At 34.0% G+C, this 15,582-nt stretch overlaps 1 protein-coding gene across 1 annotated transcript in view; it reads right to left on the bottom strand.

Moving 5' to 3' along the window:
• The window catches only part of LOC145292104 (serine/threonine-protein kinase Nek10-like), a 150,866-nt gene that overhangs the window by 97,598 nt on the left and 37,686 nt on the right, over positions 1-15,582 (bottom strand). The gene's annotated exons all lie outside the window — the stretch shown is intronic.

Raw genomic sequence — 15,582 nt, 5'->3', positions numbered from 1 at the left:
AAATTGAGAGAGAGAAACAGGAGAAAAAAAACAAAAACATTAGTATGTTTAGTAACTCATGAGTAGGGCTATGACAACAGAATATTCCTATCATTGTCTTGACTCTCAAGTATATAACCGACACAGACACAGTTAATCAACCGAGAACCATATCACTCTATATAAAAGCATATAAGATTTCAACGGATACACACTCGAGAGTCAAAACAAAGAAAAGAATATGCTGTTGTCCTAGCTCTACTCATGATCCAGCCGTTTACTGTAGGTTTGGTTCAAGTTATCTGTTTTATGGGAAATCAACACTTTAAGTCTTTTAATGCTGAAGCACAATAGCTACAAAAAATGTTATACTAGTGTAAAAAGAAACAAAATAAATCGATTATTTCCATATTCATAAATTAATGAGAAAGCAAAAGGATTGCTACAAAAGAGGAAACATTTTAATCATTTTCTGTTATTTACTAAAAAGTATGATTTTAGTTAGTTTTCCTGGAAAGTCCGTTCCGTTACGTTTTTACTCATATCATGTTTAATGTTTGTGCAAAAGCTCAAAAAATTCCAAGGCGTAGTTATTGAGAAAAGTGCAGGCGGACGAACGGACACGGGTGAATTTAAAGGTCCATCCTCCTTTTGTTGGGGGACCAAAAAGCTCTGACAGTTAAGAGTGCATACTTATGAAAGTAGATTCCCAAACAACAAATCAAGCAACAGATATGTCAATGAACTTTACTTCAAGGCTAATTAAACAACAAATAAAGAAGCTCTTTATATTTTTCATGAGAATGTGCTGACTGTGTTCTTTCTTATTGACAACCTGAATATATAACAGAAGTACACGTCATACTCATAAACTCATACTGCTGGCAACCGTTCAGTATGTGCCACAATAATACAACAGAGGAGCACACAATACTGCAATTATGAATTTATTTAATGAACTGTTGATTTATGACTGGTGTTTCAAAGAAGACTAATATAAGAATAAGGAAAAATCATGTTGGTTCTTAAAAAACTAATCAACTTGTTATTGAAAATAAACTTGATCTTTGTGACATTTCAAAACTATCTTTGACTTAATAAACTCATGTGACCTAAATGTATGCATGTCAACTTACCTGAAAATATCAGGTGAAAAATAAAAACTAGTTGAAATACTCATCCTAAGAAATGATCCATAATAATTATTTGATTAATCTGTTTTATGGCATACCAACTCTTTTTGGGAGTTATTTAATGCTGAAACCTATTGTAAATGATTCGTTGAACGTGTTGTTATTGTACTGATAGCTGAGGAAGGATACTGATAGATTTTCCAATGCTATTGCAATATATCACTCAATAAGTTCTGGACATGCCATACAAATGGTGCCACTAATCCATATGATTTTTATAAAATACTAACCTTCAAATGACACATGTCAAAATTTGGGCGCAATAGGATTATTAGTTTACAATTCATAGTTATTTAAGTTAAACTACTGGTGCAAATTTTCAAAACAATAAAAATAATCTTAATTTCATGTGTTGATAAAGCATTGCTTTCTGAAAAAATACTGTTCATGACTTGATTAATATTATTTGAACTTTTCCCCATCAGATTCAAAAGTGAAAAAGTGGTGTGCTGACTTGTAATGCGGTTGTACAAATACAAATGATGCAGAACATTCAGGTTGGTCCCAGAAAACATTTGAAAAAAGTCTAAAAGTTCATTTTGAGCCAATCGTAAATTAAATCTTCTTTGGCTCTCATACAATTCATCAGAAAGCAGTGTAATCACCATCTTGCATGAACATTTGTCAATGGTAAAGCTGTGCTCAAAATGGGTGTTGCACTGTTGCATTTGCTCACAGTTAATCAAAATTTAGATCATATATTTGCAGCTGTTTCAACACAAGGAAAAGGAATTTTTGTGTTAATGTCACAAATGATGAAACCTAGATCAACCATTTTATTCCAGAGTCAAAGCAGCAGTGAGCTAAGTGGATGCCAGCAGATGTAAGCTATTTAAAACAACCAAAGGAGCAAACATCAGTAGACAAGGTTTTGGCCTTCATATTTTGGGATGTGCGAGGTATTTTGTTCATCAATTACCTTGAGATTGAAAGAATCATTAATAGCAAATATTATAACTATTAGGACGAAAAAAATCGCCCAAAATGGACACAAATGAAGGAAAAAATGTGCTTTTTCACCAAGACAATATACCATATTACACACCAATTCCAATAATGGCAAAACTACATGAATTGCACCTCCACATCCACTTCATTGTTTGATTTTGTGAAATTTTATCAAAACGTTACTAAACATCAATAAATAAATATTCCCCCAATTTTTTTTAATTTTTTTTCTTTTAAGTTTTTCAAAGAATTTTAGAGAGGCATAATATGGCAGAACAACCTATTTGAAAATTCAAATATATCAGATTTACATAGAATTTAATCCAGTTATCAGACACTAATTAAGCAAGATTCCCTGAGTTTCAATATCTTTTTAAGCTCCTTCAATTTAAATCTTACACATCTTCTAGAATCAAAGTCATGTAATTGATTTTGATCCAAATTAAAGTATTTTAGACATAAGGTTTTGTTTCATTCTATCTTGATTTTAATTTTCATAAGAGGTCACAAAAGTAGTGTAAAACTGTTCTGTTTACAGAATTAATTTCACCTGTTTTGGAATGGGTAATCTTTTAGGAATGTAATTTAGTCTTAACTGTATGACTAAATGAGAAATTTTGCATACCTATATTAACATCAAGATGGTAAAGACGATTTTGAATCACTCACATTGTGTATTTGAAATATGGGTTAAATTTCTACATTTTTAAAAGTTGCTTATTTTTGTTATTGTAGATATTTTGTTATACATAGATATATAATTATATTTTTTTATAAAGTTATTATTAGTTATTGTATCATTTTTTTTTAGAATTGAACAGTAGAATTAAAAAATAGGATAAAATGTTGCATAAATTGTTCAATTTATGGTTCATTTGAAAAGGTAATAATTCAAATGAAAACATTTTGTTTGATTTAAAAAAATTAATTTAATCTGTATTTATGAAAATACAATATCATATATATATATATATATATATATATATATATATATATATATATATATATATATATATATATATATATATATGTGCGTGTGTCTGTGTGATATATACGAAGGGAATTCCAAAAGTAATGCTTCACTATTTTTTTTTATTCCACCTGAATAGATCAGAGGGGATTGCAAATTGCATTATGATGATACATTCATGACCTGAACTTCATTAACTTTCATCTCTTTGTTGATGTTCACAGTATGAGGCTCTAAGAAAACAGCCCATGACATGGACATGTATCAGAGGCAGAGAGGAGTCATTGAATTCCTCTGTGCTAAAAGATTGAACCAATTAACATTTACCGCCACCTGTTGAACATTTACGAAACCGATATGGTTAATAGCAGAACAGTTTGAAGGTTAGTTCATCATATTCAAAATGGCGACAGAGATGTGAGTGATAAAATGTGCTCCAGACTTTCACAACCAACGCATCAAAAGTGCATTGAGAATGGTGATGACTATGTAGAAAAAAAAATTCTATAACACAAAAGGTCGCTTGTTTTAATGGTACCAATCCCGTCTTTGTAGCTCTTCAACTTTTTTTGAGTTAAAAAATATGATGCATTACTTATAGGAACGACTCTCGTATATATAAAATAATTACATATATAAATGAATACAATGGCGTTGTTTTAGCCTTCAACATTTATCCATTTATATACATAATTATTTTCAATTTTCAATTAACACACAACGTTTCAAGTGCAGGTAAAGAAAAAATTTTTTTTTCGTTATTCCATATATATATATATATATATATATATATATGGTTAGATATCATTCCAAAACCAGACATGTTTATTTCACACCCAGTATTTTATTTGTATTTTTATGTAGCACGTCTTACACATGTTTAGTTGAATAGCAAAAATTAAAACACCTCGTCAGAGACAGATATGTGTTCCTCAGAAAAACCGTTGACTAACTCACACACACATGTGTGAGAGTCAGATTTTCAAAGCAGACCCAAATAGCAATCTGTTTGATATGTTGTTATTTAATTCAAGCTGATCTATTTTGCATTTTTTACACTATGCTATTGGCATGGATACAATTCATTTGATTCATTTTTTTCTGATAATACTTCAGTCTATAATATTACATTTTTTTAATTATTTTATTCAATCTTCACCCCAAACAAGGCAAATGCCACTTTGAAGTAGGAGGCTACTATTCAGGGACAATTTGCAGGGGCATTATGAAGAGAGATGAGTAGAAAGATGTTTGTTCACATTACACTTGAACTTCTGCATATCAGTACAGTTGGGAAAGCAGTATCCCGGAAGGGAGTTCCAAAGACTTGCAGTTCTGTGGAAGAAACTATTACACCTAGGGATCTCTACTGTAAAGGGGTGGGACTTAGTTGCTTGTCGGGGGTAGTCACGTTGAGGAGGTACAAGTGCTTGCAGTTCATCAAAGCAGCCACCATTAAAGTATTTGTAGAATAGGCAGAGGGATGCAACATTTCGTCAATGGGACAGAGGCTAAAGCTTAGATGACAGTTCAGGACCTATCAGGTTGGCGAATCTCTTTTGAATCCTGTCCAGGAGTGAGAGACAAGCAGCAGATGCACCAGCCCAAATGTGGCAGCAATACTCCATACATGGGCGAATGGTGGCCTTATAGAGGTACAGGATACTTTCAGGCGTAAGTAATTTTCTGGCACGGTAGAGAGAGCCCACCATCTTTGCAGCATCCTTGGCAATGCTCTCAATGTATATATTCCAGTTCATATTCCCTGTAAACGTTAGGCCGAGAAGTTTAAAGGAAGTACTTTCAGGCAGTGTATTCTTAGCCATTGCTATTTGTGGTAGAAAAGGTTTCTTGTAGTTATTGAAGGAAACAAGCTTAGTCTTGGCAGCATTGAACGTGAACATCCATGTTTGTCCCCATTCCACTACAGATTGGAGATCATCCTCTAGTGTTTCTGCCATTTCCTTAGATATGTGTCCATTTGTTTTCCCCTCATGCCTGTTATAGAGGGTGGTGTCATCGGCAAATATGCCCATCTCTGAAACAATTTTATCAGGAAGGTCATTTATGAATATCAGGAACAATAAGGGTCCAAGGATAGACCCCTGGGCTACTCCCACATTTATATCATATTGTTTAGATGTACGACCGTCGAGGACAACTTGGATTTTTCTCTTACTTAAGAAGGATTTAATTACTTTATGTATTCTTCCAGTGATACCATATGATCTAATTTTCCTTTGAAGACCATCGTGCCATACCCTGTCAAAAGCCTTAGATATATCAAGGGCTACCGCTCTACCCTCCCCTGTTTTGTCTAGTGAATGGTATATACGTTCAGAGACTACAGTTAAGATATCTGCTGTTGAACGGGCTTGCTTGAATCCATATTGTTTGTCAGTCAGGAGTTTAGCAGCTGTTAGGTGTTGGTCTAGGGCTTGATTAACTAAGGACTCAAATATTTTTGCGAAAAGTAACAGGAGGCTAATGGGGCGATAATTTAGTGGGTCAGTTCTTTCACCAGTATTCTTGAAGACTGGTACCACAGAAGCGGTTTTCCAATAGTCGGGAAAGCAAGATTTGCTAAGGCATTTATTGTAAAGTTTGGAGAGAACTGGGGCAATCTCAGCAGAGCATTTTTTTTATTAGCACAGCCGGGATGAGATCTGGTCCACATGCTTTTGAGGTGTCTAGGTTTTTATGATACCATGCACCAGAGAAGGGGTGATTTTCAAATCGTCTAGTGTGGCGTCTGTCCGCAAAGGAAAGTCGGGAAGGGAGTGGTGTGCCAGGTCCATTGTGGAGTTTGAGGCAAACCGACTGGCAAGCAGATTTGCCTTGTCAGTTGCCGTGCAAGCAACCTCATGATTGTTTGATAGTGGGGGAATCGTTGACTGCCCATTATTTACTACACTGTTGTAGATTTTCCAAAAATCACGGGTTCCTAATTTCTGTGCTTCAATGCATTTCCTGGTGGTTTCAGTGTAATCTGTCTTAGCTGTCGCTATTACTCTCTTACAATTATTTCTGGCTTCTATATACTTCTGTCTGTTTGAACTGGACTTATATCGGTTGAATCTACGGAACGCATGCTGCCTTTGAGCAATAGCAGCTGCACAAACAGAGGTAAACCATTGAGGAGAGGGGGGCTTGCTATAGAATTTCCGTGTGGGAACATGTGCCTCAATTGCAGTTTTTACCCATTCAGTAGTCTCATTTGCACACTGTTCAGCTGGGAGAGAAAAGATATTTTGCCATGGGGCATCTCTGATGAGTTACCTGATGGCTTCCCAGTCGGCCTTTTTGTAATACCTCATTGTTTTGAGTAGTGAGTCTTCAGTTTTAGGGCAAGTATTTAGGGTGATTTCTATCATTATCACAGCGTGATCAGCATTCCCAAGTGGGCTGTGGGCATTTGTTGTACAATCATCGGGAACTGTTGTCAGAAATAGATCTAGAAGTGAGGAATGTTGGTCTTGCTGGTCTGGGAAACGTGTCGGGAATGTAACCATCTGAGATAGGGAATGGAATATAGCAAAGCTATGTGTTATGCTACCAGCTACGTTTGTGTAATCAGCACTAGTATCGAGGGAGAGTGCTATATCTATGCTGTCAGAGACTTTGTTAATTAGGGTACAGTCCTGGGTTGAGGGAGAGCGGTAGAGAAAATAAAAGTAACTAATATTATGTTGCATATTTAGTCTGAAGCACATAAAGGCCTGGTCGTCTGTTTCTAGTTTTATTTCTCTAGTCAGGGGGAGGGTGTTACAAATATAGACTCCAAGCCCATGCATATGTCTGTCCGAGTCCTTAAGGCAGAGTGGGAGATAACCTGGCATGTTAAAGTGGTTAGAGGAAACGGAGGAGTGAAGGTTAGTTTCACTTAATGCTAAAATATCCGGGGTGTTTACAAGGAGATATGATTCAACATCATCTAAGTTATTTCTAAGCCCGCGGACATTCGTAAATGCAAGCCTCAAGGAAGGAGGCAGGTTGGTTTTCTTTGAGTTTGGTCCTGGTTTAAACTTATCTTTTACTTGAGGTGTCATTTCATTTTGTTTAATTTAAAAGTTTCAGTTAGGGTGAGGAGTGAGGGATGCTGGACAAGTGGTTGTGCAGAATATCAGACATGCAACACAAGTAGACCATCAGCTGTCCTCACCCACAGGATTGTGGCCTCAGGAAAGGGATGAGTGCAGGGTCCCTTTCCATGTGCGACATGGCACTACAAACATCCCGATATTATACAACTGTTGACGGAGTAGCCGCTCTAAGTGCTACCAAAGAGTTAGGGCTCCTGTACTATCAGTTGGAAACAGCAGCCAGGAAACTGTCAATCCGGTACCCTCAATCCATTAGGCAAAATCAGCCCAGTCCGCTGTACTGACAGTGTCCAATTTGGGGGGGGGGGATGTGGCAGGAGCAGGGAAAAAAACGGCATTCATTGCCCTAGTCAGGAAACAAGGTCAACCACTGGGCGATTCTGACGAGTCCCTGTGATAGCACCTCTATGCCTGGCTAATAAGCAAAGAAGGAGTATGAGAGCCGGACGATAGACAGAGCCTATCTCCTCCTTAAGCAGTTTAGGTTTGCCAACCGGTGATTTGTTTGAGTCACCAGCTCTAGGAAGGTTGTCGTCCAGGACTGAAGAGGCCTCCCTTTCCTAGGTTTGGCTTCAGAGTTTTCCTTCTCCTAGACGGATGACCTGGAAAGATCTACGGGTCCATCAGCACCGAGAGGATTCGCCCCGTACCTGGGTCCTAATCCAGGTATTTCTGCAACCCCACATGGGTAGTTAATATTAATCGGTTTATTAGGTTAATATCTACTGAAAAAAAAAAAGGTTATTTAGGTTAACATCTACTGTAAGATTTTACTCCTCAAAGTGATTAAAAGGACATTACTATGCTTTCCATTGTTATTGGGAGAGGGGATAGGTACGAATTCATGCAGTGGAAGCACTAAATTTGCAACAACAATTGGTTTGAGAGACGAGTTTATGTAAGGTTAGATATAGTTTTGTAAGTTCAGGAATAGGATAATATGTTAAAGTATGATCTACTTAATATCAGAAATTTAAATTTGGTGCCCAGGCTGAGTATTTAATACGACTGAAAGATAAGATATATGCTCAATATAAATACAAGAGAACATTTGATTTGGAGTACAGTTTAGGGTTAGGGTTAGCCTGGACGATGCAAGTTATGGCATATTCTGTAAGTATATTTAAATATAGTGGCATGTTTTCAGTGCATGCGAATGCATGGAATTTTAGACATTGAGTATGTTGCCTTCAGACTTACAACGAGGGAAGATGGCTTCGCCTTTCTCTTAATATCCGGAAGTTTGTATTATGATGAGTACCGGTTCAGTTTGTGCATAAATTATTGCAATACTACTATCAAAAGAAGATATTAAGGGTTGCTGTTCATTATAAAATGGTTACAATTTCCATTATTGTCATTTCCTTCTAATCTTCAGTCAACTAGTCCTTTTTATTAGAGGCTAAAAGGAGTAAATAATTTATTTTTAAGGATGTAAATGGTATTCTAATTTCTTAATTATGACCACTTTATGGACACTATTTTAAATAGAAATGGGTGGAGAGGGATTATATTTACAAAAAAATAAATAAAAATTTGAGGAGATGTGTTGCATAGAGAGATACTTTATGACAATTATATGATGGATGTGTAATGTGAGTCTTAAAGACATGATTAGTTCTTATGACCTCAGAGGAAGATTATAGTCTTATGTGTAGAACAGAACAAGACTCCACTTGTATGATCTGTTGGGGTTCCCGCTTGTAGAGATATGCCCAGTTGCGAGTTCTTGAGTTAGTAGATATAGAACAGTTGAAGTAGCAGTAGAGGAACAGATCAAGGAAAATATGGAAGGAAAAGATAAGAATGGACTTAACAAACAGAGGGATAAATAATAACCTGGCCAGAGAAAAGTTAGTATGGAAGCTAATTTCTTAAAGTTATTCAATGAATGCCAGAATGTAAAACATATGAAAATGACGAGGACCATCACCATCATATCGTACAAATCCAAAGATTTTATAGTTGGCATTGGTTTCCTTGATATTTTTCTAGTCAGAATTCTTTCTAGAAAAAACATTGGATACTTACAGGAGAGGCCGCAAGGTTGCCAACATCCTAAGTGAAAATGATTTTTTTTCTGGAACAAACTGGATTTAAACTTGGAACATCCAAGTTGTTAGCCCATGTTGTTTACCACTTCACCACTGTCACCTCCCAAACTGATGATAATGATGATGATAAACTTTGTGTAATGACCAGGCTCAAAAGTAAGTCCATTTTTTTTTCATTTGCAAACTATGAAATGAAAATGGCCGTAGGAGGTCCTATTTGTGTTAACATTGAGAAAACTAAACATTAAAAACCGCCCCGGGGTTGAGCCATTCTTTACTTGCATTTAATATATGCCAAATTTAAAAACTAATTAAATTCAAAATATAGTTTATGAGCATCCAAAAAAATCTCATTCGATTTTCTCAATCAAGAATCTGTGGTTTGTACCAATCATGAGTGCAAGTCACTTTTGACATTCTTCTTTTAATTATACATTTTATTAGATTCTAGGAATAAAATGGCATTGGTAAGACGATATTTATTAATAATCTGATCTCAACTATGTGACATCAGCACACGGTTATATAGCAATGAAACGAGCTATGTATACCAGACAAGAAAAATGTCTGGACACCTTTCACTTAAGAAACATCCGCCACAGCCCGGAAGTAAAATGGAAAGACAGAGTGCTCAATACTGAGGCCTTGTCTACAGCAGGTCTGCTCAGCATGTTCACACTGCTCAAATAGCACAGACTATGTTGGTTAAGCCACATCCAGCATATGCCAGTTTGCCAAATCTCCAAAGATCTCTTGCATAGAGAGCTGATCTCTAGAAGGAGACCCACAGGACAATCACATCTGTGAGACCATGATGTTATAAAACTGTGGACATCAGTCCTACGAAAACCTGGCCGCCAAGGGATTAAAATGAAGAACCTTGACCAAACACCTTGAAATGGGAAAGCATCGGCTCCAGTAGATCAGGAATAGAGCACACATGCGACCGATGCCACAGAGACTCATTCCTGCATTGACCTTTACAGCCATAGATACCAATGCTTCAACTAATGCAACAACTGGAATGGTCAACTCTGACCGATAGAAACCTACCGACCTAAAGTGAACAAAATTACACAAAACAGAAAATGTTAGATCAAGCTGGGTCATATTAGTGTGCAGTCTGTCACATTATTTGATATATTCAATTGAATTTGAGATATTTAATTTTTCCACAGTTGAATAGAATACTGCAGTCTACACAAATCATGGAAGTCACAAACTGGAAGCCATAGATTCAAGTTTTACTCTTTTTTGTACTCTTCAGTAGGAAACATCGGAACTTAGGATTCAAAAACGCAAGTCAGTTGTATGGGAGGTGAGTACTCTGCCACTTAAACCACCATACCACACAATAAAATCTACCAACTAGCACATGATCATGCAGACTATGGTGGATTGTGGAAAGTTATATAATCTTACATTCAATTTAATATTCAGTTTGTTTCATGGTTCTCTTGCTGGATGACACAAGTCTAGTGAGTGTAAAATCCTACTGGTGAGACACTAGCCCAGATTCTTTGATTCTGGTTGATTTAGGAATCAGCTAGCTTTATTAGCTCGTTATCGCTTAGCAAAATTTACTATTTGAAACCAAAATTTTAAATAATAAACATTTCATTCATAAATTTCTTGCAAACATCAGATTTCAAACTTTTACACCTGTTTCTATAAATAGATAAACAGTGCTGATACAAATTTATTCATCCTTTAAATAAGTTCCTAATAAAATCCGAAGGGCAAAGATATTAATTCACACAATAAAAACATGGTGTCTTAACAGGCGAGAAGAAAGGAGGGGAAAAGAGAGAGAATCTGTCTGGGTAGAAGCCAGTTAGGCAGTAGACACCTGCTCTATTCCCTCTTCTCTTTTCGTTTTTGCCTACTGGTAAGAATTCTAGTGACCTAAGTTAGAAAAAACGTTTTCAATAAGTTATTAATTTTAATTACTGTTGTACATCGACAAAACTATTGTTATATATATATATATATATATATATATATATATATATATACACACGCGCACACAGTAACAGGCCGCCCAGTGTTGCCCGGTCGTAAAATATACTTAATATGTTATTTTAATTTATATATGATTATAGAGCCAATCCTCTGCTGATTAATTTATCATATCCAATATATAGTCATGATTTCGAAAGTTAAAAAATAACCTAATTTGATGATAAGAATGATAAATTAAATAAACTTTCATCTGCTCATTTAGAATTATATCTACATTCATAGAAAATATGGATACTCTACAATAATAGTACAGTAGAACCCCGGGATATGGCATTAAAAATTAGTAACAAAATACAGTACACTATATAATACATATGTATATAATCAAATGACATTATACATAACACTGTAAAGCGAGGCAAATGCTGTAACCAAGGGCAGGAAAACATCGTATTCCACATCGTAAACTGAAAAAAATTATCCTAGGGCCACCGTATCCCGGGGTTCTACTGTATATGAGTTTCAAATAACTTTTGCTTCCAGTCAAATAGCCAAAAATAATTAAGAAAACGGGAAGAAAAAAGAAACAAAAGGAAAAAAAGAAAAAAAAATGGAAAAGGAAAAAAGGAAAAAAGGGGAAGAAAAAAGAGATAAGAAAAAAAAGATAAGAAAAAAAGACAAAAAAAGATAGATAGGAAAAATGAGGTAGAAAAAGGAGAGTATGGAAACAAAGAGAATAGAAAAACGAGAAAAATAGAGAAAAGTTAACAAAGAAAAATGGAAAAAAAGAAAAAGAAAATCTCCCTTGGCTTTCTCTACTCTTCAGTTTAATCTTGTCAAGCATATAAAGAACTACTAAACAGGTCATCACACGTGAAAGTAATAGCAGATAATAATGGTAAGTCTTTATATTTACTATTTTGCATTTTCCTGTAAACTTCAATGTCGAATTCTTAAATATTTTTTAGCTTTGAAATTGAGTTATGCTTTAAAAGAAAAAAATCCGTCCTTGCTTATCTGAGTATTTCTTTCATTTTCTTATAGCTGATTGATTCAACTCTGCTCTAATATTTTTTTCATGTCTCTTGGAGTAGTTACACAAAAAAAAAGAGTGAATTTATCAATGCTGATTCATAATTACCTTATTTTGCCCTTTATTTTACATATAGTGTTTTTGTAAACAAGGTAAGCACATATGCAAATTAGATAGCAAAATAAGCCTCTTTAGTTCTATAGTATCCACTAGTGAGCGCTCGACCTTACCGGTCATAAAATATTATGCAGATTTTATATTTATGATATTATTACAGAGCCAATTCTCTATTGAATATATATATATATATATATATATATATATATAAAGTTATAAAATATATATGCTGATTAAGCTACTCTGAATATTCTGCATTTCATCCACTCTAGGATTTCTTCAGGCATAGAGTGGATGAAACGCGGAATATTCAGTGTAGCTCAATCGGCATGTATATTTTATAACTTACTATACATATATCTATAATATAAAGCTGAACGTCTGTGTGTGTGTCTGGTCACGAATAGGCTCCTATATAGTTGACTATTATAGAAAACTGATCACATATAATGATAGAAGATGTATCGAGACACAGGAATGGGTATTTTTGATCTGGCATAATTATGATTCATTAAAATTGTGGGGTCTGCGTACGCGTCTGGTCCACAAAGTATGGAAATAAAAAATATTAAAAAAAAAAAACGTTTACGAGTGTTTTTGATATAGATGTACATAATAATACTTTGATAAGTATGTTTTAACTTAAATAGGGATGGTATAACAAAATTGTGGGGGTCTGCGTTCGCACCTGGCCTCCATAGAATGGAAATAGGCACAAACTTTAATAAAGACTTTTCATATCTATCTGCGTAAGTATACTTTGATAATTATGTTTCAGTTTGAAGAAATATGGTATAATAAAATTATGGGGTGTTCGTTCGCGCATGACCTTCATAGAATGGAAATATGTCACAAAGTTTAACAAGGTTTTTTTAATATAGATCCACAGAATATTGTGATGAGTGTTTCAGTGTAAACATGTATGGTATAATAAATTATGGGAGTTATCTATTTTTTTTTTACTTTCATCATATTTTGCTTTGGTTTTGATACCCCCAAATTCGAAGCTATCTCTTTACAACCCTTTCTTTTCATAACCTATCATACTTTCATAAATCAGAGTCCATTTTCTGTAGGCTGTTTTTGAACCCAGTCAATGACGGGTACTTTTGCTAGTATATATATATATATATATATATATATATATATATATATATATATATATATATATATATATATATTCAATAGAGAATTGGCTCTGTAATAATATCATAAATATAAAATCTGCATAATATTTTATGACCGGTAAGGTCGAGCGCTCACTAGTGGATACTATAGAACTAAAGAGGCTTATTTTGCTATCTAATTTGCATATGTGCTTACCTTGTTTACAAAAACACTATATGTAAAATATTCTGCGTTTCAGCCACTCTAGGATTCTTCAGGCTTATGCCTGAAGAAATCCTAGAGTGGATGAAACGCGGAATATTCAATGTAGCTTAATCGCCATATATATAACTTACTAACTAGTTCTACCTATGTATTTAGCACTGTTGAAGTAAATACTTAAAGTTTACGCATAAATTTATACTTTCGTATATAAATTTATGTGAGTAAACGAAGTAGTTATATATATATATATATATATATATATATATATATATATATATATATTTCAAAAGTTAAAAAATCGACTAGAATTGGAACCAAAACATTTTGCACTCCAGCCGTATGCCTTACCGTTTAAGCTATCGACAGATGGATAAGCTAGATTCAAAATTTAACCACTTCAAGCTAAGAATGAATCGGTGCATGCACAAAGCTAATGTTGGTATGTTGGTAAGTTGAAATGAACATTTTACATTTCAACTTGCTGACATTTCTGCATGCGTTATTTATCCATCCAAACAAAGATTTTACTTGTTATAAACAGTCCTCGGTATATGATTACTATTTCCTGTTAATGTCAATTTTATGTTGCCAGTAGTTTAAAAGTTTATCGGTTAAATATTTTCACATACACATAAATGCATCTGTTTTATTGATATAGATAAGGGTAACATAGATGTAAGGGAACTAATTTTTAGTTATGCAAGAAGAATGCTTTAATTTTCTTTTTTTTAATTTCTTATTTTGCTTTTTGCTGAGGATGAAGTATCCTACTGGATGTCAGACATTGAAACGGACATTGAAACAGACATGCCAGCCGAGAAATCTTTTAATGATTCTAATCGTCCTTTTAAGTGCAATTGTATTTCTTTTGCACTTGGTTCAGCGGGTATATTCACATGGTAGATTGAAATTCTTTTTCACAAGTTGATTAGTCCTATAATTACCGGAATAATGGAAATCTTAACAGATATGTTAGTTCATGAATTTTTTAAAACTGAAGTGAAAAAATAATGGTAATCTAATATATATATATATATATATATATATATATATATATATAATATAAAAATTATAACACGGAAATTACATAATTGTCAATGCAATAATTTATTTCAAATTTATTTTATCTTATTGCTCTGTTTACCACATTGAGCTCTCATACTCGGATTTCCTCTGGATTTATTCCATTATAACACTATATATATATATATATATATACACACACACACACTAGCAGACGGCTCAGTGTTGTCCGATTTTAAATATGCTTAAATATGATATTTTCATTTTTGCTGATTTCATATTTATTATTATTATAGAGCTAATTCCTATCGATTATTACATTGTACCCAATATATATTGGTAATTTTAAATATAAAAAACAAAAACAATATGACTTGGGTGCCATTGACTAAAATCGAAACCAAAAAATATAGCTCTCCAGTGTTATTCATTACCATTTGAGCTAAGTCCATATGCATATCTGAACTTTAAAAATTAACAGTCAAAAGTATAAATGATCCTCCAAGCAGAAAAAATATTTTTAAGTGATTAGTGAAGAGGAAAAAAAAAACAGGAGGCCTCCAGAGTGCTACTGTAAGCACAGACTAAAATTAAGGAGGCCTCCAGTGCACTACTAAAAAAAAATCATTTTTTAAGTACCTCATTTCTTATTTTAAAATAAAGCTATTATTTTATCTGATTTTTTTGTTGTAAAAACTTTTCTTCCCATCAAAGGTAAGATTTTGTTTTTATCATATAGGTAGAATTCTGTACTAGTGCCTTATTTTCTTATTTAAAAGTAACTGACTTTAACTTTGGTAATTGTAATGCATTGTACTGTACTTTTATTTGTAAGAAAAAACACTTTAAAATAAGTTACACCACAAAA

Source organism: Euprymna scolopes, chromosome 13, assembly GCF_053919585.1.
Source record: "Euprymna scolopes isolate OS-2025 chromosome 13, ASM5391958v1, whole genome shotgun sequence".
NCBI classification, from domain to species: domain Eukaryota; kingdom Metazoa; phylum Mollusca; class Cephalopoda; order Sepiida; family Sepiolidae; genus Euprymna; species Euprymna scolopes.
The sequence above is the reverse complement of the archived record's forward strand: the minus strand, read 5'-3'. Positions and strand labels throughout refer to the sequence as shown.